Source organism: Schistocerca piceifrons, chromosome X (genome assembly GCF_021461385.2).
Source record: "Schistocerca piceifrons isolate TAMUIC-IGC-003096 chromosome X, iqSchPice1.1, whole genome shotgun sequence".
NCBI classification, from domain to species: Eukaryota; Metazoa; Arthropoda; class Insecta; order Orthoptera; family Acrididae; genus Schistocerca; species Schistocerca piceifrons.
In genome coordinates, this window is record NC_060149.1 from 270485621 (window position 1) to 270511669 (window position 26049).

The following is a 26049-nucleotide window of genomic DNA, read 5'->3' on the forward strand; positions in this document are numbered from 1 at the left end:
TATTGTAAGGCAGGCAACTTTTAGAGGTGGTAATATCGATCAAACCAAGAAAATAATTTCTAGTAAACATAGGCTCTAAAATGCATACCTTAAGATCTATGAGCACTTGTTCAATAGAAAAAATGTTTCACAGTATCGAAAATGAACAAGTCTCATAGCTGTTAAGGTATGAGTTTTAGAGTGCATGTTTACCAGGCATTACTTCCTTCTTTTCGCGCATACTACGTCGTCTGAAAACTGCCTACATGAATTCCACTGTCAGAGGTATTACAGCGATTTCCGCTTATAGATTTCGACTCGATCGTTTCCGGAAAAGGATCCCTTACCTCAAATTGGCACATCTACCCTTCTCTATCAGCCCTGCAAGTTTGTAAAATGATCAGCGAGTCACCCTGTATATGATGTAATGGCGCCAACTGCCACAGTTGAAAGCACCCAATACTAGAAAACAAAAACGTCGTTATAAACATGTGTCCACAACAAACTGTTGCAAGACAATCCTAGATTTATTGTGACCATCAGTCTCTGATTTCTTTATTTGTTAACATACTTCTAATTAGGAATATAGCAATAGTTAAGGAAAGTTGTTGGAGACTTTTGTGAAAGTACAGCTGCATTTGTTGAATAAGGAATACTGTCGTACTTTAGTACATTGTTATAAGTACTGCACACAAGGGGCTGTTGTCATTGGAGCTGGTTGCATTGCTGTATTCGTCCCCACACTGAGCTTCGAACTCTTTCGAAGAGCTCTGGATCTTTTCCAAACCTTTGACTAGCAATTTCAATTCTCTGATCCACTTCCTGCACGGTTTTAACGATAGTACTGGACACTGCTTTTACGATGGCCCTAGACACAAAAATTGAAGATTCCGACCAGGTGATCATGGAGACAAACGTACCTGTCTTCGAATCCAAGTAGTCAGAAACGTCGAATATACTCGTCTCTTCCATTTCTGTGTTTTTGCGCCTGCCTTATATCTATTTGGGAGAAAAAGTCACCATTTAAGTATTTTTTCCGAGTGGAAGCTCAGGGTAGGTATTTTTCTCTGCTTCTGTCACTAATATTTGTGAAGATCTCTGAAATTTGGATCTGACTGATCCCTCTAGAAATGAACAGTTACTTTCCCCCTTTAAAAAAAATTCGAATTCCATGCAAACAACTGAGTTGCTAAAAACTACGTGACTATTTGTAATACACAGCCATTTTTCTTGTCGTGTAATACTTCGTCCAAATCACACGTTCATGTAGTGAGAAAATGCCACCAATGCTGCTGGTTGCCGAAGCCATAATTCAACAAAGTACAGAGCCCGTCGATTCACTACGCTGGCGTTCTTTCGCCTATAAGTCTGCAGGCGGCGTGTGAAGAGACGATACAGGTGAGAGACCGCAATTGGTGGCATTGGGGTGTTTCACTCGAAAGAGGCCCCACAAACATGTGTAGCAATTCAGCTGAAATTGCACCGTGTTATTTGTGACGTTTGACGTGGCCATACTGAACTCTGCAACATCGTTTAACACAACAATGCCGGCCGCGGTGGTCTCGCGGTTCAGGCGCTCAGTCCGGAACCGCGCGACTGTTACGGTCGCAGGTTCGAATCCTGCCTCGGGCATGGATGTGTGTGATGTCCTTAGGTTAGTTAGGTTTAAGTAGTTCTAAGTTCTAGGGGACTGATGACCACAGATGTTAAGCCCCATAGTGCTCAGAGCCATTTGAACCATTTTGAACACAACAATGTGTTTCAGCGCGTCGCTGTGGATGGAGCTCATTGCTCAGTGTTTGTTAACAATGTATCGCTATTCTGTCGATTAGCGCGTGTTTCTTGTGAAACAGTATTGGATTACTGGTTCCATTAAGGCAAATCAGCGAATGTTTGTTGAACGGTCTGGTGACGAGCATGTACCGTCTAAATGCTGCATACAAAAGTTAGTTAACAAGATGAAGAGCAGTGGACCGGTGTTGGATTTTCACGTCGCGGGAACGGACGCCATTACCGGAAGAAAAAGTGACTGATGTGAAACGATTGTTGGCCTCTCCTGAAAAGTCTGTTCGACGTCTATCTCAGGACTGTAGAATTTCACGGAACACATGTCATAGAGCTGTGAAGAAATCCGGCATGTTTCCACACAGGTTTACAGTTCTTCAGAAACTGAATGTAATTGGAAAAGATAAACGCATTGCATTTTGCCGTTGGTTTCAGCAGTTTATTGCTCAGAGGGCAGGAATATTGCAGTACACGCGGTTCAGTGATGAGGCGTGTTTCCACCTCTCTGGCTATTTAAACTCTCAGTATACAAGTTGGTGATGTAGCGAAAATCCACATGCACTGGTCGAGCAACTCTTGCATTCACAAAAGATTGGCATATTCTGTGCAATATCACACCGTCGCATCATCGGACCAATTTTTTCGCGTCTACTGTGACAAGTTCAGTTTAGATCGATATGTTTCGGAAATTTGAGAACCAGCTGAACGATGACCAACTTACCCTCGGCTGGTACCAAAGGGATGGCACCACCTGCCACACGTCTCGAGTGACCATGGCTGAGGTCGAATCATATTTCCCCAGCAGAGTGATTTCGAAAGGACTGTGGCTCAATGATCACCTGATTTAACACCACATGACTTTTTCCTCTGGGGTGGCCTAAAAGGCAAGGTCTGCAGGAACAAACCACACAACTTTTAAGTACTCATCATCCGTGAAATCCAGGCTGTGACACCAAAGGTTCCGGCAGCAACATTGAGAATCTGCAGCGTCGTGTTCAACTGTGTTCACAAGTCGAGGACGGTCACTCCCAGCACATTTTGTGATTCATCTTTACTTCCCTAAGAATAAGGTATGGCATGTTCATTTCATTTCCTGATTTTTATGTAAAGACTTTAAGTATAATTTAAGCAAATGTTTGTTTGTGGGACCGTTTTCGAGTGAGACACCCTGTACTTCAAATAGTGAAACGCTCTCGAAGAGCTCTCGTTACGTCAAATGCAAAGGCTAATAGCATTCCATGGACCCTATTCGGCACACACCTCTAATGTGGTATTGCCCCTCCAAACCGGTTCGCGCCAGCTGCTGAGTAAGATGCATTTTATTGAAAGGAAATGGCTTGTTGATCAGTGCGAAAACGCGCGGCGAGTGCCACATTAGCCACGGAATCTCAAAGGTCGTCCTGCCGCCTCTCCATCACAAAGCTGCCGTCATGTCAACGTTGATAAGGAGCTCCGGAGCACCCTTCAGCTAGGGCTTTTGTAAATCAACTATCAATAAATTTATAGATGGTCGACTAATCTCTACAGCTTTAAATTGTCGTCACAAGGTTTTGTTCTAGCCGCGATGGATTAGCCGAGCGGTCTAGGGCGCTACAGTCATGGACTGTGCGGCTGGTCCCGGCGGAGGTTCGAGTTCTCCCTCGGGCATGGGTGTGTGTGTTTGTCATTAGGATAATTTAGGTTAAGTAAGGTGTACGCTTAGGGACTGATGACCTTAGCAGTTAAGTCCCATAAGATTTCACACACATTTGAACATTTGGCTTTTGTTCTCCAAAGCAATAATAATAGCACTGCAAGAGAATAATTCGGCTCAACCACACAAGTATGGCAGGCCAAATTATTCCCTTAAATTGTTAAATTACAAACGCACTCCCGATTCCGTCGAGCTATGTGTAAAATTAGAGTAGTAGGGTAGAGTGTTGTCCTTTGGGACACCAAACTTCCGCCTCCAGCCATCCCTGTAATAGATGCTTAATATATTTTTTCTAAAATTACAAAAATTATTCCGGAAATTTAAAGTTTTTCCTAATGTAAAAATATGTTACAAAGTAAAACATGGTCATGTACCTAGGAACAAATGTTCTGTCGAAATGTAAAAGAGTTGCAATCGAGAAAATCTTGTCAAAACTATTTAACCGTCTCTCTTTTACATTGTTAATCTGCTACACACAAACAATCAGTAAGTGGAACCAGTTACAAGTTAAATGCATTTTGAAACTGAAGGTACTAGATACTAAAGCAAATGTCTGTTTTCAAGACAGGTAAAGTTGTTAAGATATTAACGAAACTCAATTAATTTGCAAAGATCACAGGTTCCATGCTAAAAGACCTTCTGTTTATAAAACTGGTTTCAAAAATATATTACAGAATTTTATTTGCCATAAAATTCTGTACGTAAAGAACGAACAATATATTCCAAATAGCTTCAGCAGATTATACAGTACTTAAATGTTTAGAACTCGAAGAAGTTTTGTAAATGCTGCACAAAACGCAACCTCATCTCTAGCAACAACGAAAACCGTAGAACATACCGGAAGCTGCTTATAGCGGTTTCTAATGCGCATTCCTTCGTGTGACTCTAAAATTAGTCACCAGACCAAGTACTGACCAAAACACATCATGTGTTCCTAGACAAACTATCCTCCCGGAACAACACTGTCCTGTATCCTGCAACTGTAAGACTGAAACGGTTATGTCCACGTAACAGCTTAACATTGGACTAAAATAAATCTGGATGGACAGCTGATGGGAAAAACTGAGAAGGTCGAAAACATACACTGAATATCAAAGGTTCTAGCGAAGATAACGTTAACCTTCTTGACTTCTTTTATTGAAAAAATGAGGGTAGGCTACTTTTTTAAAAAAGTCAATAATAACCTAACCGCATAAATAAAGTTAATGGGTAGAAATAATTTGAACGATTTTTAAATAATAGAAAGTAACTGTTTTAATATAAATATGCTGAATTTAGGAAATCACAAAAGGTGAAACGGTAAAAAATCGTAAACAATATGGATGGAAGAAGAAAAAAAAACGGCAAGAGGAGAAGGTGGATTGTTGGAAAAATACAAAACAAAGAGAGAAGAGGAATTGGAACTGCTACATTGTTCCAGTGGTCAGTAAATTCCTTATTCGGCATATTCGTATTGGAAATGAATCCTCCCGCATAGCCGTGCTTGTTAAAGCGCCGCTTCCGGGAGGGGGAGGTACGCCGGTCCCTGATCGAATCCTCCCGACGGGTTAACGACGATGGTTGTGTTTCAACCAGTCTGGATTTGGCTTTTAGGCCATTATATATATATATATATATATATATATATATATATATATATATATATATATAGAGAGAGAGAGAGAGAGAGAGAGAGAGAGAGAGAGAGAGAGAGAATATCTGTGGAATAGGTGTGTCTACAGGATGATCGATTCAGGACCTGAACCAGTCTGCTCCCAAATACTCACGGCGCTTACCGCAGCATTGCCTCGTTCGGTTGTAAGGGTATGTAATATTAGCTGGCATCTGAATCATTCTTTTTTATGCCTGTGAATAAATCAGGGGGAAAGCTCTGTAGCGATCACAAAACGGGTAGGGTATCAATTTAGAAACAGCTAACATTTCGCCTTCTGGTATTCGATTATTTCTGAGCCACGGATGTGAAGACAGAAAGCGCGCATCGAGACCATACTGTACAAGAAATGAAAGTGATCAAAACGCCATGTTAGTTGCTCATTCAACAGTCCGACCAAGAGATGTGTGAGGCTCGAAGGATATTTTGAAAAACTTCGGGTGCAGTAGGCACGTGGCATCTTCCTTTCTTGCGTACAGAACGATCCCTTTCAGCCGGCGGTGTGACCGAGAGGTTCTAGGCGCTTCAGTCCGGAACCGCGCTGCTGCTACGGTCGCAGGTTTGAATCCTGCCTCGGGTATGGATGTGTGTGATGTCCTTAGGTTAGTTAGGTATAAGTAGTTCTAAGGCTAGGGAACTGATAACCTCAGATGTTAAGTCCCACAGTGCTTAGAGCTATTTGAACCATTTTTTATCCCTTTCACGGAAAAAAAATTCGGAGATTTTTCAGAGAAATTTTTCTGAGTATTTTGATACAAGGGACCCGTGACCTCTCATGGCTCGTTACATAGTAAATACATTTCGTACGCTTTCTTTCTCCCATTTATCTTCTATCTGTACTGCACTGAAAATATCTGCATAACTGTGCAAATGTCGACGGTATGCACTGTGTGTCACGTTTAGAAACAAAAGTGTTAAATTCCAACACGGTTTTGGCTGTTTGCAATAATACTGCCCATTTTACACTCCGCCCTCAAGCTTGCTTTCAGTACTGGTTGATTTTGTGTATGATTTGTTTTTCCGGATGTGTTAGCTGTGCGTTAACAGTGATATACAGCAGGATTGGTAGCTCTGCTGATGAAGATCCGACGAATATACACTCCTGTATGGGTTTACCGAGCACAGTGAACGTACTGAACGCACGGTGATGAAAGTGTACGTGTTTCAACTGAGGGTTGTTTCATTACTTTGTCTTTCGTGCCGTACGTTTCGATAACTGCATACGGCAGGCTGTTTCACTGTTTTGAAGGATTTTCACAGAAAGAGAGGTATGCGAATGCGAAAATATTTTGTTGACTCTCGCCATCGTGATAAGAGAACTCCAACGTCGCACGGAAAGCTATAGGTGTCCATTTTTTCCAAGTGTACTTGAGAGTGGAACGGTCGAGAAATAGTCTGAAAGTGGTGAACCTTCTGCCAAGCACTCAAATGCGGATTGCAGACTAATCATGTAGATGAAACCCTCAGAAAATGTCCGCAGTTTTGTCGGTCGAGTTTGTGTAACCCTGTATTCTCACTTCTTTTCAGAAAAAGATTATAATACGGACTATAAAACACACTTAGTGATAAATTTTTTACGTACTCTCTGAGCATGTAATTAGGTTTGGTTTTGTCAGGCGCACATCACGACACGGTGTTGCCCCCATCTGTATCGACATCTACATACATACTGCAGAAGCCAACGAACAGCGCGTGGCGGAGGAGACCCTGTACCACTAAAACTAAACTCCTCCCCAATAGGCCATGAAAGCCTAACGGTACCGACCGGCCGCCGTGTCATCCTCAGCCCACAGGCGTCACCGGATGCGGATATGGAGGGACATGTGGTCAGCACACCGCTCTCCCGGCCGTATGTCAGTTTACGAGGCCGGAGCCGCTACTCCTCAATCAAGTAGCTCCTCAGTTTGCCTCGCAAGGGCTGAGTGCACCCCGCTTGCCAACAGCGCTCGGCAGACCGAATTGTCACCCATCCAAGTTTTAGCCCAGCCCGACAGTGCTTAACTTCGGTGATCTGACGGTAACCGGTGTTACCACTGCAGCAAGGCCGTTGACACCCTGTACCACTACTGGTTATTTCTTTTCCACTTCCACACGCAAATATAGCGAGGAAAAAACGACAGTCTGTATGCCTCCGTGCGAGCCGTAATTTCTCTTACCTTATGTTCGTGATTCCTACGCGAAATGAACATTGGCGGCGGTAGAATCAATCTGCAGTCTGCCGCAAATGGAGGTGCTTTAAAATTTCTCAATGGCGCTCCTCGCAAAGAAAGTGCCTTCCCTCTAGAGAATCCCATTTGAAGAATGAAATTTCCACTCTACAGCGGAGTGTGCGCTGATATGAAACTTCCTGGCAGATTAAAACTGTGTGCCGGACCGAGACTCGAACTCGGGACCTTTGCCTTTCGCGGGCAAGTGCTCTACCAAGTGAGCTACCCAAGCACGACTCACGCCCCGTCCTCACAGCTTCAATTCCGCCAGTACCTCGCCTCCTACCTTCCAAACTTCACAGAAGCTCTCCTGCGAATCTTGCAGAACTAGCACTCCTGGAAGAAAGGATATCTGCCAGGAAGTTTCAATCCCATTTGAGTTCCCGAAGCATCTGCGTGGTGCTTACGTGTTGATCGAGCCCACTGGTAACAAATCTAACAGCCCGCCTCCGAATTTTTTTTTTATTTATTTATTTATTTAACCTGGCAAGATTAGGGCCATCAGGCCCTCTTACATCTAACCAGGCATTCTACTTATTTTACATTCATATGTTTTAGTAGGCATGTTAAACTACATCTAGTACAAAAAGTGAAATAAACAATTTGAAAGGTACACCTGGAAAAATACATACATATAGAGTTCATATTCTTAGGTCACAAGTACTGTTACAATTAGACATTATTGAAGAGACAGATTTTAGATAGGAGTGCTGGCAGCAGGGAGTATGAGGGAGACTCATGGTGAAGGTCATGGTGAAGGGAGGAGAAGAATAGAGACATGATGAAACATAATTAAGGAAATATAAAGGAAAAGAAGATTGCGTGGCTAATAGAGATAGATGAAGAGGAAGGCATCTCAGACGCTAGCTTTGCTATTTGACAGATGAGGGGATTGTCCTTGTACATTAATTTTGTGGAGAACTTTGTGAAGATGATAGTAGGAAATGCTTCAACTTCTTCTTAAAAGCAGCAGGAGATCGAATTTTGCGCAAGGTAAGGGGCAGTTTGTTCCAGAGGCGGACAGCGGCAACTGAGAAGGAGTTTGCAAAAGTTTTTGTTTTGTGAGTGGGCACAGTTAGGATACCAAATAAGAGTGACCTCGTGTTTCGATTATGATGACATGACAGGTTTTTAATCTCTGAAGCAAGGTACTGGGGTGCTTGCGCGACGAGGAGTCGGTGGAGTTGACATAGAGTGTGGTAGTCACGCAATTTGTCCGGCCGCAGCCACCCTAGCTCGGAGTATGAAGCACTAACATGATCATATCGGCGAATGTTGCAGGTGTAACGCACACAGGCATTCATGGTTAGCTCTAGCCGTCTTTTGTTTTCACTACTCATGCCTTGTTGAATCACATCACAATAGTGGAGGTTCGGTAGAACGAGTGCTTGCACGAGCTGGCGTTTCAAGTCCTGTGGAAATATGTTCCGGAACTTTTTGAGAGCATAGAGACAAGCAGACGTCTTTCGGCGCACTGCGACTGTATTCTCCGCCCAGTTGAGATGCTCATCCAAAGTTACACCCAAGTTCTTCACTGTTTTCTGATATGGTATTGGATTACCGTCGAGCAGAATAGGAGGTAGCCGTTCGCGGAAATCTGAACTTATTAATTTCTGATGGGCTATTAAGATTACTTGCGTCTTTTTTTCATTTAGTTTAAGCCCCAGGTTTTTCGCCCATGTCACTACTGAAGACAGGTCATCATTCATCTGAGCGATTGCAGTGTTTACATCTTCAGGTCTGACGCTTAGGTAGAGCTGGAGGTCGTCGGCATAGAAATGATATTTACAGGATGACAGAACCGACGAAATATCGTTGACATATAAAGAAAACAAAAGTGGTCCTAAAACTGATCCTTGTGGCACTCCCGGGGAAACATGTGCCTTTCGATTGTCGATGGCATATTTCAGGTCATCAGTTACTTTAATTAGAGCAGTGTTTGTGCTGTGATGTTTACGGAAACCGGATTGAAAGTTGTCATATAGGCTGAATTCATGCAAGTGTTCAGTGATTTGGTCATGAACAATATATTCAAGTGCTTTGGAAACAGCAGGCAGTATGCTAATTGGTCGGTAATCACTAGGCAGTTGCGGGTTTTCGAGCTTAGGGATGGGTCGAATTAGGCTTCTTTTCCATGCAGTGGGATATATTCCGTTCACGAGGGAAAAATTAAATATGTCAGTTAAGACAGGTACTAAGATATCGGCAACATTCTTAATCATGGTTATACCGATACTGTCGTTGCCTATTGCATCAGAAGAGATTCTTATTATTGCTTTTCTTGCCGTATTTCTTGTTACATGTTTTAGATGGAAGGTATCGTTGTTAGCTATCCTGTTTGGGGATTCTTGTGGACGGTAATTATCAGCTGTGCTGGTATTCAGAGGTGCAGAGAAGAATTCGTTAGCTGACACATGAAAAGTAGTTTCCGATTTTGCCTTTCCGACCCCCAAGCTACGGAGATTCTTCCATAGAGTCGTGGGCGTCAGATCGCTGCATACAAGGGAGCGAGCGTGCCTGATTTTAGCATTGCGAATGCATTGTTTCACTCTGTTCCGTAGCTTTCTATATTCTTTGAAACGCTCGGGTTTCGGATCTGCCTTGAAACGCCTGTGGGCAACATCCCTATTAGTCATCATTTGACGCAATTCAGCTGTCAGCCATGGAGCAGGAGATTTTCTTACACGGATTGGTTCGACGTCTTCCTTTATCCGACCTGGTGGGGCTTCCAAACACTCGACCAGTACTCAAGAGTTTGTCGTACTAATGTTCTACACCGGTTTCTAATATTCTCCCAATAAACCGAAGTCTACAATTCGTCTTGCCTACTACAGTCCTTACGTGCTAGTTTCATTTCATATCGCTTTGCAATCGAAGTGACTGCATGACGTAGTACACTGTTAATACTCTTTTCGAACATGATGGGATTGTTTTTATACTCATCTGCATTAAATAACATTTGTCTACATTTAAGGCTAGCTGCCGTTCATCATACCAAATAGAAACATGGAATCAGTTTGACATCTCTTGTCGACAGCACTCATCATTTCGTATGTCTACATCTACATAAACATTCCACACGCCACCATACGGTATGCGGTCCAGAGTACCTTGTACCAATATTAGTCATTCCCTTTCTCGTTCCACTCGCAAATCGAACGTGGAAAAAACGACTGTCTATATTCTTCCATAAAGCCCTAATTTCTCTTATCTTGTCTTTGCAGTTTTACGCGAAATGTACCTTGGGCCAGCAGAATCGTTCTGCAGTCAGGCACAAATGCTGATTCTCTAAATTTTCTCAGTAGTGTTACGCAGAAGGAATGTCGTCTTACCCCCAGGGATTCTGACTTGAGTTCACGGATAATTTCCGTGATATTTGGGTGTTCATCGAATCTACCGGTAAGAAATCTAGCAGCACGCTTCGATGTCTTCCTTGAATCCGACGTGGTAGGAATCCCAAATACTCAAGAATGGTCCGCATTGGTGTTCTACACGCGGTTTCCTTCATAGATGAGCTATACTTTCCTACAAGTGTCCCAATAAACCGAAGTCGACCACTCGCTTTCCTTACTACCGATCTTAAGGGGAGGTTTAATATCTTTGGCCCGAAAAAAGCATGTTCTTTGAGAACTTTTTTATTGATATCAATGTCAAATTTGACCAAAATGTTTATTGATATTTCCTTTACAAACTGGAATTTTTTCGATCGGAAATGTCGAAGAGCAAAGGCGGAAGTGCCGTCGGAACGAAACAAAATTTCGATATAGACCTCCACGCGCGGTATGTCACAGGTCAGCCGGCTCGTCTGAAATCAAAATTGAGTTGACGTTAGCGAAGTAGGAGTTGTACCTTGCTTAAGTTATTTGGACCATAGGAAACAAAATGGCAGCCATTTGAAAAAAATAGGGGTTTTTTCATCGATGTTTCGACTTCGTCGGCCAAGTAAAAATATTTATAGTTGATGGATCGGAATAAAAGTGGTACAACTTCTAGACAATTTAGTTAGCTTCGTTGGAAACAAAGAATCGTGCCAACTGGTTCAGTAGATTTGAAGTTACCATACTGCGCGATAAAAAAAAGTCATTTCGAGAAAAACGCATTTGAAGTTCCGACTACACATAAATGCAATATTATGCAACTTACATTCAATCTGTTATTCCGGGTCCATAAAAGTAGTCCTTCCTCTTCCTCGTAGAGAGCGTTCTGTCCGATCTGGGCCATCCTGCGCCGCTCCAGAGCCGCTCGTACGGCCGGTGACAAGCGGTTTTCGGGCGCTTGAATCCGGTGGTCGTCCGAATGCTTGGCGAACTGCGTCGAATAGAGTCCCAGGGCGACGTCCATTGTTGTCATGGTCTTCAGAACTGCTGAATACCCTTCGTTGAAGCTGCTCACTGCCAGGAAAGTCGCAGTCTCCACATTCTTCGCACCAGAATGCAAATGCTGGGGGGCTAACTTCCAAACACACGCGATCAAACTTTCATTTGAATGTTGTGTGTTTCCTCCCAAGCACCGGTACAATAACTCGTCCTCTGGAAGGGCCTCGTAGATCGGATGAATCACTTTTTGAACTTCTTTGGAGAGCGGCTGGTCGTGTTGATATTCGTCCAGATGTCCGGTAGCCTCTGCAATGCACCACTTGCACCAACTAGTTTCCCCAGCCGGACAATTTTGGTGTTGTGGGTGGTCATCCGTTTAACACTTGTGGAAATACGTTGCCCGAATTGGAATGCCGTCGGATGGCCAAGCCGTAGTACGTCGTAAGCTCCTTGATCACTTTATCAGTTTTAGTCACGGGCAAACACATAGAATAATTTTTCGCGGCTACAAATTCGAAATTCCCGAAAAAAAACTGATGCGTGAAAAAGGCCGATTTCAGGCAGGTGCATTTTTTTGTTCAACCACGAATAACAAACATTTCCGTTCCGTATTCGGAAAAACCGTTTTAGGGGTGGATTCTAAACACTTTTATGGATCCAAAAATGAAATTTTAAAAAAATATCGATTTTTTAAACCAAAGATAGTAAACCTCCCCTTAAGTGCTCGCTCTGTTTCATATCGCTTTGCAACGTAAAGCCTAGATGTTTAACTAACCTACTTCTGTCAAGCCGAACACTACTAACGTTGAATTCGAACATTACGGGATGCTAGTCACCTCCATTAACTTACATTTTTCTACATTTAGAGCTAGCTGCCATTCATCACACCAACTAGAAATTTTGTCTAAGTCATCTTGTATCCTCTTGCAGTCATTCAACCACGACACCTTCACGTACGCCACAGCATAATAAGCAAACAGCCGCACTTCGCTTCATCGGTGTGTAAGTAAATGACCGCTGGCCTGGAAACCAAGAAGCGGCACCTGCGACTCCAGAAATTTACATTTCACCGAATCTGCGTCATTAGAGCGGGAGCAGTTAGCTCTGTTCCAAATGGAACAGGGGAGCAATGACGCGAATCCTCCACGAGCTGGCCTTCGTAACGCTCGCCTGTTTGATTAATGGAAGCCGTGAGGACCGAAGCCGGGGAGGACACGCGTGAATTCTGCCACCCCGCCAGCCCTCCCCAGAGGCAAGATAAAGTAGTGGCGCGCCCTCTCCCCAGGGATCGAGCACGCCTGCAGCATCCACGCTGTGGCCGCCATCCCGGCCGACCATTGAAGCAGCTGACTGCTCGAACTGGCAACACTGCTTCCTTCCCACCTAGCATCAGTGGTTGCCTCCTCATGTCAACGCGTTCAAATCAAATTCCTTAAAACACAAGTGTGTGCATTTCCCTAGACAGACAAGACAATGTTAGGAGGGCCTGCAAATAGAACACACTGATACTCCTAAATATGTAGAGTATTCTTAACAGGTAGAGTTGCGCTCTACCAGAACACCGGTTCGGTAATTTTGGCACAGTAGAACTAGAATAGTAGTATTGGTAGCATTGGTTGGGGAAGACACATAAATAAATGTGACAGAGGAAGTAGGAGTACTGAAGCGATTTTGATATATTTTTTTAATTTACGTTTTTTTCAGGAAGTTGCATTCCCTAGCACTATCTGATAACCTTGCATTTTTTTTAAAAATCTTTACTACAACATCCCTCTGTTTCACGTTGATTTGTAACTTGAAACAGAGGCAAGCTACAATTTTTAAGAACACAGATTTATCATATAGCGCTAGAAAACGCAATTTAAAGAAAACGAAAAACAGAAACATATGAAACATTGCTTCAATACTCCCTCGAGCTTATATAAAATGTTTCTGTTATTGCTAAACAACTTTCGCACTTATCATTTATAACAAGAAACTATTACATTTGATCAAGATGAACGATCTACTGACTACAAAATAACAACGATAATTAAACAGATTTTTGTGTTTGTGAATGTAAACTGTACTCGAATCAGGAGTAATTACTTTCGTTACATAAAGTTACGTAGTCAACAAATTTTCATTACTTATTAAATGCAGTTTATATTTTGTAATGATATAAAATACACAGTGGACTACCGCTTAATTACGTGTGGTTCTGATTATGTGAAAAAAAAAAAATGAACGAAGGGAAGTCGTCGGCTCCCGGTTTCTCTCTCACAAGTTCATTTACGTTTCTTTCCCTATAAATGCTACCAATACTACCGGTAATCTGACCATCTACTACGTCATTTATGTGCTGTACCTAAACTACTGAACCGTGTATTCTTGGTAGAGCGCAACTGAGGACTGCATCTGACTTTTACGCTCGCTCGAATTGCTCGGTGCATGTAGTTCCGCGTTACGTCCGGCAAATGTCAACACAACCGCTTTGGCCGCAGTGAACGACTGCTCTCGACTTAATTCTCGCTCGTTCGGGTAGCCGACTCTCGAATTGTCTGACCCTCTACACTAGTTAACCGAGCGCCACTCAGTCGCCCCCTGTAGGATCATGATACGTGAGCGCAAGATGGAGAGTGTGAAAACCAATCTCGATTCGAAAGAATCTATCCAGAGTGTGAAAGACGGTGGCACATGTCTGTAGAACATGACAAAGCGTTACCAGTTACATCGAAAGCTACGAAATGTAAAAAGCTGTGCAGAAATCTTTACCGAGAGGGGTGGCGCAGTGGTTAGACACTGGACTCGCATTCGGGAGGACGACGGTTCAATCCCGCGTCCGGCCATCCTGATTTAGGTTTTCCGTGATTTCCCTAAATCACTCCAGGCAAATGCCGGGATTGTTCCTCTGAAAGGGCACGGCCGACTTCCTTCCCAATCCTTCCCTAATCCGATGAGACCGATGACCACGCTGTCTGGTCTCCTTCCCCAAACCAACCAAGCAGAAATCTTTGTCAGAGAGCTTGGTCCATTTGTATTAATATTAGATGTAGGAGTTCGGGTTTTATATCAGGAGCTTCTTAACGTCGGCTCAGAATTGCGACACGTAAACGTCTCCAACATTTTTCATGTTCTACGACAGTAGCACAAAAGACAGAAAAATAAGCTGGTGAATATGGGCGAGTATAATGCTCAACATTATCCAGGCCATAGGCGGCAATGCATTTGTAATCACAGTGGATACATGGAACGATGCAGGAAAATGTTGTCTATATACTACTGCACGCTTCGTTTATCAAAATTAGGCGCTTTGAAATAAGGTATTGGTGACAACTCACTTTTATGACAACAAAAAATGCCCGGGGGTCTTATCAGCAACTACAGCGAGGCAACATTATTCAAATTGCTAGGATTAAATCCCCAGTATTTTAAGAGCTCATTTGTCTCTGACTGAGACGGTAGTAGCCGGCCGAAGTGACCGTGCGGTTCTAGGCGCTGCAGTCTGGAACCGCGAGACCGCTACGGTCGCAGGTTCGAATCCTGCCTTGGGCATGGATATGTGTGATGTCCTTAGGTTAGTTAGGTTTAATTAGTTCTAAGTTCTAGGCGACTGATGACCTCAGAAGTTAAGTCGCATAGTGCTCAGAGCCATTTTTGAAAAACTGAACGTACTCAGACATTTCTCTCTTTACTTATTCTGATCATCACTAAACTGACACACAATTTTTTTTAGCGCAACGGCAATCTGACTTTCAATAATCCCTACAAAAAGTGGCTCTGACTGACAATAACCTATACCTTTCATGAATCACTTACCTCACAAAAATCTTCGTTACTCGAACTACTGCAATACAGCGAGCGCCAATACTGCCAGCTAAATAAAAGATATAACTACTGAAGGCACCAACTACGGATAGGCATAGTTAGCAAATGAAAGATTTTGATAGAGAACAAACAATGTATTTACATTAATAATGTTCAAAAGTCAGTATATCAATTCATGACATCCATCTTTACAAATTTCGTTTTTCTGGCGGACACACGTCCAGATCGTCCGTTCTCAAAACTCTGGCATTTCTCTCTCCACATCCACCACTGCTGGCGGCTCACCTCCAACTGCATAACGCTACGCGCTGTTCACATCCAACTGCCCAACACTACACAAGTGAATATTCCAACAATGAGTCCAACCAGCCACAGACTGCACACAGCACAGTCAGTGATTTTCATACAGAGCGCTGCTTGCCGTTACCAACATAAAAACCTAAACAGCCTACTTACAACAGTCTTGGAACGCGTTTTCGATGACGATTGGAAAAATTGGAAATTTGTGGTAAGTTCTATCGGACCAAACTGCTGAGGTCATCGGTCCCTAGGCTTACACACTACTACTTAATCTAACTTAAACTAACTTATGCTAAGGACAACACACACACCCATGCCAAAGAGAAGACTCGAACCTCCGACGGGGTGAGCCCCGCGAACCGCGGCAAGGCGCCCTTTAGACCGCACGGCTATCCCGCGCGGCTGCAGTTGTTTGATAAATGAAGTTGCAGTGTTTTACCCCACGGCTTATGAAGAAAACTGATGAGGTGAATTCGATACAGACAAGCCTGAAGCAAGAATCGATGTAACAGTATAATTAGAATGCTACACTGTGTAGTTAGACTGTACGACAAAATCACGGAAATGCTTCTGGTGAGAGTCTCTGAAAAACTTACTGGCTACGACAGCAAGAGTACAAAAGAGTCCGTAACTTTTTAGAGCCATTCAAAGTAGCAATCGGAGTGCTGGAAGGCGAGAAGTATCGAACAACGCATTTGCTATGGGCGCACAGACTGAAAAATCGTTGTAATACAGGACCCGTAGATAAAGAGGTACGTTTAAGTTACTGTAGACCGTATTTTCTTGTCTAACACCCGCTGCGTGTCCAGCAAATTAAAATCGTACTTAATTGCAAAATGTCAGTTCCCATACAACTGTCGTATTATCGTCTATTAAATGTAGAAACTGCGAGAGCTGACAGTGCTGTCACCGTCTCATAGATGAGAAAGTCTAAATTCGGACGTTGCTTAGAATAGTGATATTTCTGTGGTAGTCTTTCCGATTATTGTAAATGCAGTCTGGTTCTCATAGAGATGATACGTTAAACACTGTACGTCAAATATGTGATGAAATATCCGATAAGCTTGAAGGAAATTATGATGTGGCTTTGTTTTTGTGATATCTGTAAATATTCTCTTACGGATCACAATGATGTCGCGATTAGACACTACCGCCCAGGAATATACACCTACGGCATCTGAGTGTAGTCTCATCATCTGGTGGGAATATGTCACAAGTGACACCGCCGTGCAGACACACATACTGAAACGTTGGCGACAACAGCACTCTGCCCTCACCACGGCGCCTCGTTCGACCACAGCCTGTCTGCTTCGAGCATGCCCGCGCGCGGTAAGCTCGAGAGTGTATGAGCAATCAAAACGCCCTCTTTGCAGACCTCTGTTATACGGTCACTTGCAAAACCGCATCTCTCATTCAGGACGACATCCACTTCTTCCAAATGGGCAGATCTAGTCCAGACTGGGCAGGCGTACTCTGCAGTGGAAAAGAAAGGGGTCTTACCAGTTGTTCTTCGAAGGACAGTAGGGTTTAATTACCACTTAATGCAACAAAGTTGCTTTCTGTGCTGTTCCTCGTTGCTGCTCTCGTAGCAGTTTGGATGGTTTGGGTGCAGTAGTTTTTATAGGTTAAAGACATCTCAATAGAGCTGTAAAACTTCCCTATGCTTCCATATACTATCGTAAGTAAGCGTAGACTCCGCTATTTTTGCTAATAGCTTTGGTCAGTTAAGATCGTAACCACATAACACGGTTGCGATCCAAAATGACCGCCGGCCGGGGTGGCCGAGCAGTTCTAGGGGCTACAGTCTGGAACCGCGCGACCGCTACGGTCGCAGGTTCCAATCCTGCCTCGGCCATGGGTGTATGTGATGTCCTTAGGTTAGTTAGGTTTAAGTAGTTATAACTTCTAGGGTACTGATGACCTCAGATGTTAAGTCCTATGGTGCTCAGAGCCATTTGAACCATTTTTGTTATTGCAGTGATTACAAAATCGAGTCCAGTTTACAAAGAACTTGACGGTGTGAGCTCAATTATCAGTATGATGTTGCACCTTCTCTGGCCTGGCCGCATGCATGATTCGGTTTGGAGGGATGTCATAAAGCCATTGTAGCCTGTCCTGAGGCAAGCTAACTCATATCTCTCGTAACTGGTTATTGATATCCTACATACTGGCACTGCGATGAAGTTGACATCCGAGCTGGTAAAACACATGTTCTATCAGAAATCGAAATGGGGATCTTGTTGGCCACAGGAGTACCTGAACATCATGCAAACCGTTTATAAAGACACGTGCCATACGCGGACCAGCATTGGCATGTTGAAAAATGGCACCGATAGTGTTACATCGAGAAGTAATACATGAATATGCAGGATGTTCGTGACATACCGTTGTGCCACCAGTTCCCTCAAACACTACCAGCCATGTCCTGAAGCCATAGCCGATGTCTCTCCACATCATGACGCCAACAGTAATACCACTGTGCCTCCATAAAACATTGTAAAAACGGGACCTCTCCCCAGTCGCTGCCGTACTCGCCGACGATGGTCATTCGAGGCAGTGAGAACTGCAATTCATCACTGAACACAGTGCGACACCATTCATCAGCAACCTGTGCTTCCCAGTCAAGCCACCACTCCAAACGCAAGAGTATTTCCTTTGGTGTTAACGGCATCCTAAGAGTGGGACGGTAATTCCTTTGCCCTGCTGCCACTAGTCTCTGACCAGTGGTGCTAAACGACATGATGTTGTACAGAGTCCATCACTTGTCCTCGGATAGTAGGCGCACATGTGATAGGGTTATGATGTGCTTCGTGCACAATACGACGCTCCTCCATTCTAATGCTCAGACATCGTCGACCGGAATTTCAATACGAATAGTATGCCTGCCCTCGCATCCCTATGCAGTCCAACATCGGACCACTGTCACATCCTAATGCCCCACAAATGGTGGATATTGCTCGATTCGACAAGCCGGCCAAATGGAGATCCACAACTTTCATAGACACTGACAACGATTTCTCACACGAGTACGTGGCATCTCCAAGTCCTTCACAGACATCTATCTACTTCTGAATCTGTTCGTGCCCACTATATATCCTACCAGGCCTGGAGATAACACAACATGAACAACGCAGATTCACTCTGCTAGTCGTTCTACCTGTCGCAGAGAATTGCAACCCTAATCATTTACGTATCCATCGATGGTGTGTGCGTGTAAGAAGTTACAGTGACATCCGACCAAGGCTTCTGAGTGCCCTTTTTTTTTCAGGCAGTGCATGTAATGTACCTTGCAGAGAGCAAGTTTCCATTTAAATTAGAATGGTACCTACTGGAGTGCGAAACTTGGAGGACCTATAACAGACTACGAATAGGTGTTGCACCATTAAAGACAAATCTATCAAGGTGGAGGTTATAAAACGACAGCCACATTTTATTCGATTGTGCTGAGATGCAGGGTGTGCCATGCAAATTCTGTTGTCCTTATAAGTGCACCCTCGAAGATCTAAGGCTAGGAAACAGTGCAGCTATTGACGTCGCCCAATACTGGACCAAAAATCTTAGAACAGATGACAAGGATCAGAGACCATGACTGAAAAGTTGCAAGGACACGAAAAAGTAAAGTCAGATAACAGGTCGCTGACTTTCACTACATGTTGAAACTCCAGATCAATCAGTTAATGTTTTGTAAACTAGAAATGTTGTGGCAAGCTCTACTGTCGACGGAAGCGGGACTTGAACAGGGGCTCTTTTCCCTCGCGGACAATGCTTTTACCGGTTGAGATAAGTAGGAACCGCCTCCCCGCCAAACTCAAGAGAAGCTTGACAAGTGAGAGCGAGCTTTGTGAAGGGCCATTAGACGCCCTTTTCATAGTTCAGTCGGTAAGGGCACTCCTCGCATTTTCGCGATTGTGGACAGCCTTCAGATAATCGTAAGATTTAATCCCACAGAATTCCGGCTATGCTCTTAATATCAGTCGGTGCATGGTTTTCCATTGTGAATATTCTTAAAAAAAAAAAAACTCATTGGTTTTGTTGTTGTTGCTACCTTCAGTCTCGACACAGGTTTGATGCAGCTCTCCACACCAGTCTGTCCTGTTCAAACATCTTGATCTTTGAATAACTGTTGCATCCAATATCCATTTGAACGTGCCTGTTATATTTATGCCAAGGTTTCCCTGTACAATTTTTACTAAAATGGTTCAAATGTCTCTGAGCACTATGGGATTTAAACATCTGTGGTCATCAGTCCCCCAGAACTTAGAACTACTTAAACCTAACTAACCTAAGGACATCACACACATCCATGCCCGAGGCAGGATTCGAACCTGCGACCGTAGCGGTCACGCGGTTCCAAACTGAAGTGCCTAGAACCACACGGTCACACCGCATTGACTAATCTTTGATGCCTAATGATGTTTCCTATCAATCGATTCCTTCTTTTAGTCAAGTTACGCCATAAATATCCTTTTCCCCCCAACTACATTCAGTACGATCTTGTTAGTTATTCGATCTACCCGCCTAATCTTCGGCATTCTTATGAAGAATCACATTCTAAAATCTTATATGCATTTCTTGTCTGAACTGCCTGTCGTCCACGTTTCACTTTCGTAGAAGGCCACACTCCAGACAAATACCTGCTGAAAAGAATTCCTAACAAATTTATTTTCGCTATTAACAAATTTCTCTTTTTAAGAAACGTTTTTCTTTTTATTGTGCAGTTTGCGTTTTACATGTTCTATACTTCAGCCATCATTAGTTGTTTTGCTGCTCAAATATCGGAACTCGTCCATTACTTTTAGTGTCTCGTTTCCTAAACTAATTCCCCCGCCTTCGCCTGATTTAATTGAACTACATTCCATTACACTTGTTTTGTTTTTGTTGGTGTTTATCTTATAATTCTTTTCAAGATACTGTCAATTTCGTTCAACAGCTCATGCAAGTCCTTTTCTGAATCTGACACAATTACATTGCCATCGGCAACCCTCAAAGTTTTTATTTATTCTCCCTGAACTTTAATACCCATTCCAAATTTTCCTTTGTTTCCATTATTGCATGTTCAATGTACAGATTATTCATAATTTTTTCATACATCCCATATTTAGAGAAAGAGCCATTAACTTTGCTGCCTTATGTCGGTTTTTCCAGTCGTTCTACAACTTTTCCACGTGCAACAGCATCATCCGCGAACTTCACGTAGCTTCCAATTTTTATATATGGTTTGGTGAATAAAATAGGAAGGTCCGTGCCGTTGCAACATCCCTATAAACAACAGCATCATCCTGGGGTAGTCTCATGGAGTTTCCTATTCTTGTATATTATCTAGTGAATAGGTTCAGTGAGGGTGTAGGAGAATGATATTGTTGTTTATAGAACAGTTGCAACGGCAGAAAAGTGTAATAAACTCGTAGATGATCGAGGCGTTGTGAAAGAAGTATCAGTTGATCCTCAACGTAAATAAATGTAACCTACTGCGCATAAATAGGTGGAGGAACCAACTACTGTTCGTTGTTCGATTACTTTATTGCCAATAAATCACAGGAATCAGTAATAACCGTAAATTATATCACACTTTCTTGGGGTGTTTCTGAAATTACTCATACATCTGACGGTTTAGCCCCCTTAAGAAGGACATGTTCAGTTCTGTCTGGTAGGAAGTTCTGAATTGAATTTGAATTTTGTGGTGAGGTTTTACGGGACCAAAATGCTGAGGTCATCGGTCCCTAAGCTTACACACCACATAATCTAACTTACGCTAAGGACGACACACACCCCCATGCCCGAAGGAGGACTCGAACCTCCGACGGGGGGAGCCACGCGGACCGTGACAATTCGCCTAAGACCTAGCGGCTACTCCGTTCGGTGGAAGTTCTGAATCCTGTCCCAAAGTGGGTCTCATATTCCGTAAGCTCGTATTTTCTTTCATGCAGACACTGACAGCCACTCAATTCGAATACGAAGTATCTTGGGTGTCGCGCAATTCAAAGGTTCATTTTGTACTATCACATTGTCCAGACATTTGTTAATGATTCTTGTCTCGTCTAATGCATCCATTGCGTCTGTTTCTGCCCATTACTTACGAATTCTACAAAGGCATGCTCTTTTCTTGTCAGGTAAGCTTTAGTGAGACATAAATGTGGGGAGGATAATGCGCTCCATCGTCCAGCACCTTTGTCTCTCGAGCGTATTCACTATGAATGTTACTGAAAAGCTTAAAAGATGCCCCGAGCTGCGAGTGAACTCGGATTCCTGCCTTTGCTGGGCAGTGAGCTACCAATCGCGCCATCCACGCATCCCATACAGAATTTCCACTGAGGATCGTGTCCTCTATATAGTAAACATCCTGTGTCGGCCTGTGGAGATTCGTTATTTTTCGCCTATCAGACATGTCTCGGACCAGGTAGGCAGCCACTGAAGCTTGAAGTGACATCTATGTTATGATTGTTGTCATAAGTCCATCATACGTTGTTGTACCTCAACGCTTGTTGGTCTCATCGTCCTATGTCATCGTATTTGTCACGTAGTTGAAGATTTATTCTCTTACAATAAAAAACTGTTTAAGTCCAATAAAAACTGCTTCTAGTGTTCTGCTTGTGAACAAATTTTTAAACCATTGCAAATTTTGCATTCTTTTCTTTCTTCTTTTGAAAATGAATATAATTTTGAGAGTAGTGTACAAAGTAGTGACAGTAAAAAACACGCGAGGCATATTCTTCACGGTGGTTTCAAACAGTACGAAGAATAGTTGTGTACAGTGCTGGTTGGCTGAGTTCGTGCATTGGTCCTCCATCTGCCCTCTGGGTGAAAACACACGGCGTGAGCGGTTCGGCACTAAGTGAAACATTCAGTGTGACCCAGCGACACGAATATCGAATTTCTGCCCATTACTTGCCGTGTCACTGCGAGAAATCCAAGTGGCGGCGTCGATGCCGTCACGCCAACGTGGCGACTTGTCGAGCGCCGGGGCGAACAAGATGGCGCTGACAGCACGAAATTTGTCTCTCTCCTCGCAACGAACTTCTCCTCCCGTCTGTCACGCATTCGCGTGTGCCTCGGTGATTTTTTTCCCTGCTCTCTCCAATCGCTTCTAACTAGTTTAAATCGTCGTACAGGATAACCCTTCTGCAATTGGTCTGCTCGTATGTGTTGCTACTAAACCACTGTAGTTTAAGGCGCACTTTAGAATTAGCCCCAAAACAAACCCACGTGTTGTTTGGAAGAGTAGAATCAAATTAGTCTGATTTACTCTGTTCTTGTGCACATTTCAGACGAAGCTGTCGATCTTTGTCATATTGCGAAAGATATGATTAAATAAATTGCAGAATTAGATAAAAAACTGAAAATAAAGCTGGGCAATGAAAACAAGGAACAGTTCACGTGTTTGCTTCCACATTTGCCACCGCGTTATTATTATAGAGGCAGTAACGCTCAACCCACATGTTACTACAAGACAATTTGAATGTGCGAGTGGACACAGTGAAAGAAGTGTTCTGCCAGTATTACCTTCCAACGGATTTCAAACTTTCCACATTTCATTCCATCAACAGTTCTCCGAATGGTGTCTACGAATAGTGCAAAGTGTTGCAATGTTTCCGTGTAAGATTTAGTTTACGAATGAATCATCAATTACAAACGATGGGCAAATCAATCTTGACAGTACACTCGACTGGTTGAGCGAGATGAGTAAACAATGATCTTGAGCTGTCAGTGTGTCCCATTATTGGTCCCTGTTTTATTAACACGACTCTGAAAAGTATTTAAGGTTTCTAACAGATATGCTGCTGCAGTTCTTGGATTACATCTCAAAGTAAGGCAGTCTTTGTGCTACCAACATGACGGATGTCCCTTTCATTAATTGCAAATCATTGGGATATTGCTGGATCAGTCGTTCGGGAAACACAAAATGGCATGTCGCTAACCAGACTTAACATCCTTAACACCTGTAGACTAACTTCTGTGAAGAAGATTAAAACAAAAGGTCTCCAAGGAAACATCGACGACTGCCAATGGCTTGAAATTCCGTATAACATATGCCTATCTAAACTCCGTCCGAACAGGCCATGACGGCCCAACGGTACCGACCGGCCGCCGTGTCACCCCCAACCCACTCACTAGATGCGGATATGGAGGGGCATGTGGTCAGCACACCACTCTCCCCGCCGTATGTCAGTTTACGAGACCAGAGCCGCTACTTCTCAATCAAGTAGCTCCTCAGTTTGCCTCACAAGTGTTGAGTGCACCCCACTTGCCAACAGCGTTCGGCAGACCGGATGGTCACCCATACAATTGCTAGCCCAGCCAACAGCGCTTAACTTCGGTGATCTGACGGGAACCGGTGTTATCACTGCGGCAAGGCCGTTGGCAACATGTGCCTAAGCTGGGATAAATCCACATGAAATTGAATGTGCATGCAGTATTGTACATTATCGAAGGATGCGGACGCCCTTATGTAATGTGGTACTGATCACTACATGTCACGAGCGGTAGACGCGCCAGTATAAAAGGAGGTTAGGTATGCAGTGTTGTCAGTAGAGAAGCAGTTAACAGCAGAATGGGTCGGTCAGTGACTTCGAACGTGGACTAGTCACTGGATGTCACGTGAGTAACAAATCCATCGGGGACTTTCCAACCCTTGGCTGTTGGTGATGCGATTGTGAAGTGGGAATGTGAAGAAACTACCACAGTTAAACCAAGACCAGGAAGACCTCATATAATGACGGTCAGGGACCGTCGAGCATTGCTGAGGTTGGTGGTAAAAATCGCATGAAATCAGTGGAATCAATCACCCGTGAGCTCCAAACTGCTACCAGCAGTCCAACCGTGCGCTCGGATTTAAAAAGGATAGACTGTTCGAGGAGCTCCTCATAAGCCACACATTTCCCAATCCAGTGCTAAGCGACGCTTAACAGCGACACAGCTAGACAGTGGATGACTGGAAACGAATGTTTTTGGAGTGCTGAATCACACGCTATACACTGTGTACATGGAGAACGTTACTTGCCATCATGTTTACTTCCAACTGTGGAATACGGGGGAATGGGTCTTAAGGTAGGGGTGTCTTTCGTGGTTATTGTGTGGTTCTCTTATTGTGCTTAATAAAATGCTGAATATGGAAGAATAAGAACATTTTACAGCGCTGTATATTGCGTACAGTAGTGGAATGGTTAGGAGACGATAATGATTTGAGTTAGCATGACAGTGCAGCCTGTCATAAACCAGCGTCTGTGAGGCAGTGGGTTGTGGGCAACAACATTACTGAAATGGACTGACATTCCCAGAGTTCCGACCTGAACCCAATGGAACACCTGTGGGATGAGCTAGAACGCTGAGTTCTTTCCAGACCTCAGCGTCCAACCATCTCTGGTTCCGCCTCTTGAGGAAGATTGGGCTGTCATTCCTCAACAGACATTCAGACACCTCACTGAAAGTTTCCCCAGCAGAGTTCAAGTCATCATACAGGCGAAGGGTAGATACATCACATATTAATGTTCACTAACAGGCGTCCACCCTCAAATTATGCTGTACGAGGATCTTCCACATATTTTACTGTATTTTCGATCTTATGCGACTCAGAGCATGTTAACATTGAAGGGTGACTCCTCGTGTAGACTGACAAACTGATTGCAGATCTCATCTTATGCAACATGGCGCGTGATGGTGCTGTGCACGTAAGTAATGGACGGTTGTTAACGCCGAAATCACGACTGTGTCATCTGTGCTACTATATAAAGATAAGTCGTTTTTTAACATTGTTACCAAAAATTTCGAAAAGTACTTGACCGTTTTACTTCGAATTTCGAATTTTTACACGATTCTCTACTGAAAATCCAAGCAGCATAGGGTTTATATATATATATATATATATATATATAAGCCGTGCGGTCTAACGCACCGCTTCCCGAACGGGAAGGCGTGCCGGTCCCCGGAACGAATCCGCCCGGCGCATTAGTGTCGAGGTCCGGTATGCTGGCCAGCCTGTGGATGGTTTTTAAGGTGGTTTTCCATTTGCCTCGGCGAATGCGGACTGGTTTCCCTTATTCCGCCTCAGTTACACTACGTCGGCGATTGCTGCGCAAACACTCTCCACGTACGCGTTCACTATAATTACTCTACCACGCAAACATTGGCGTTACACTCGTCTGGAATGCCACGTTCCCGGAGGGGTTCACTCGGGACCGAACCGCACAATAACCCTGTCTTTGGTGTGGGGCGGCGGTGATGTGAGTGGACTGCTGTAGTCTGTTGTGGGGTTGTGTACCACTGAATACTCCGGCGGGTACTTAGCCTCTTCGTCGTTCCTAGGTCCCCAGTTCA

The 26049-nt window shown here is 43.6% G+C and overlaps 1 protein-coding gene and 1 pseudogene across 1 annotated transcript in view; one reads left to right on the plus strand and one right to left on the minus strand.

Moving 5' to 3' along the window:
* Window positions 1–26049, plus strand: part of LOC124722303 (plexin-B) — a 968210-nt gene that overhangs the window by 880737 nt on the left and 61424 nt on the right. The gene's annotated exons all lie outside the window — the stretch shown is intronic.
* LOC124723799 lies at window positions 23982–24098 on the minus strand (annotated as a pseudogene).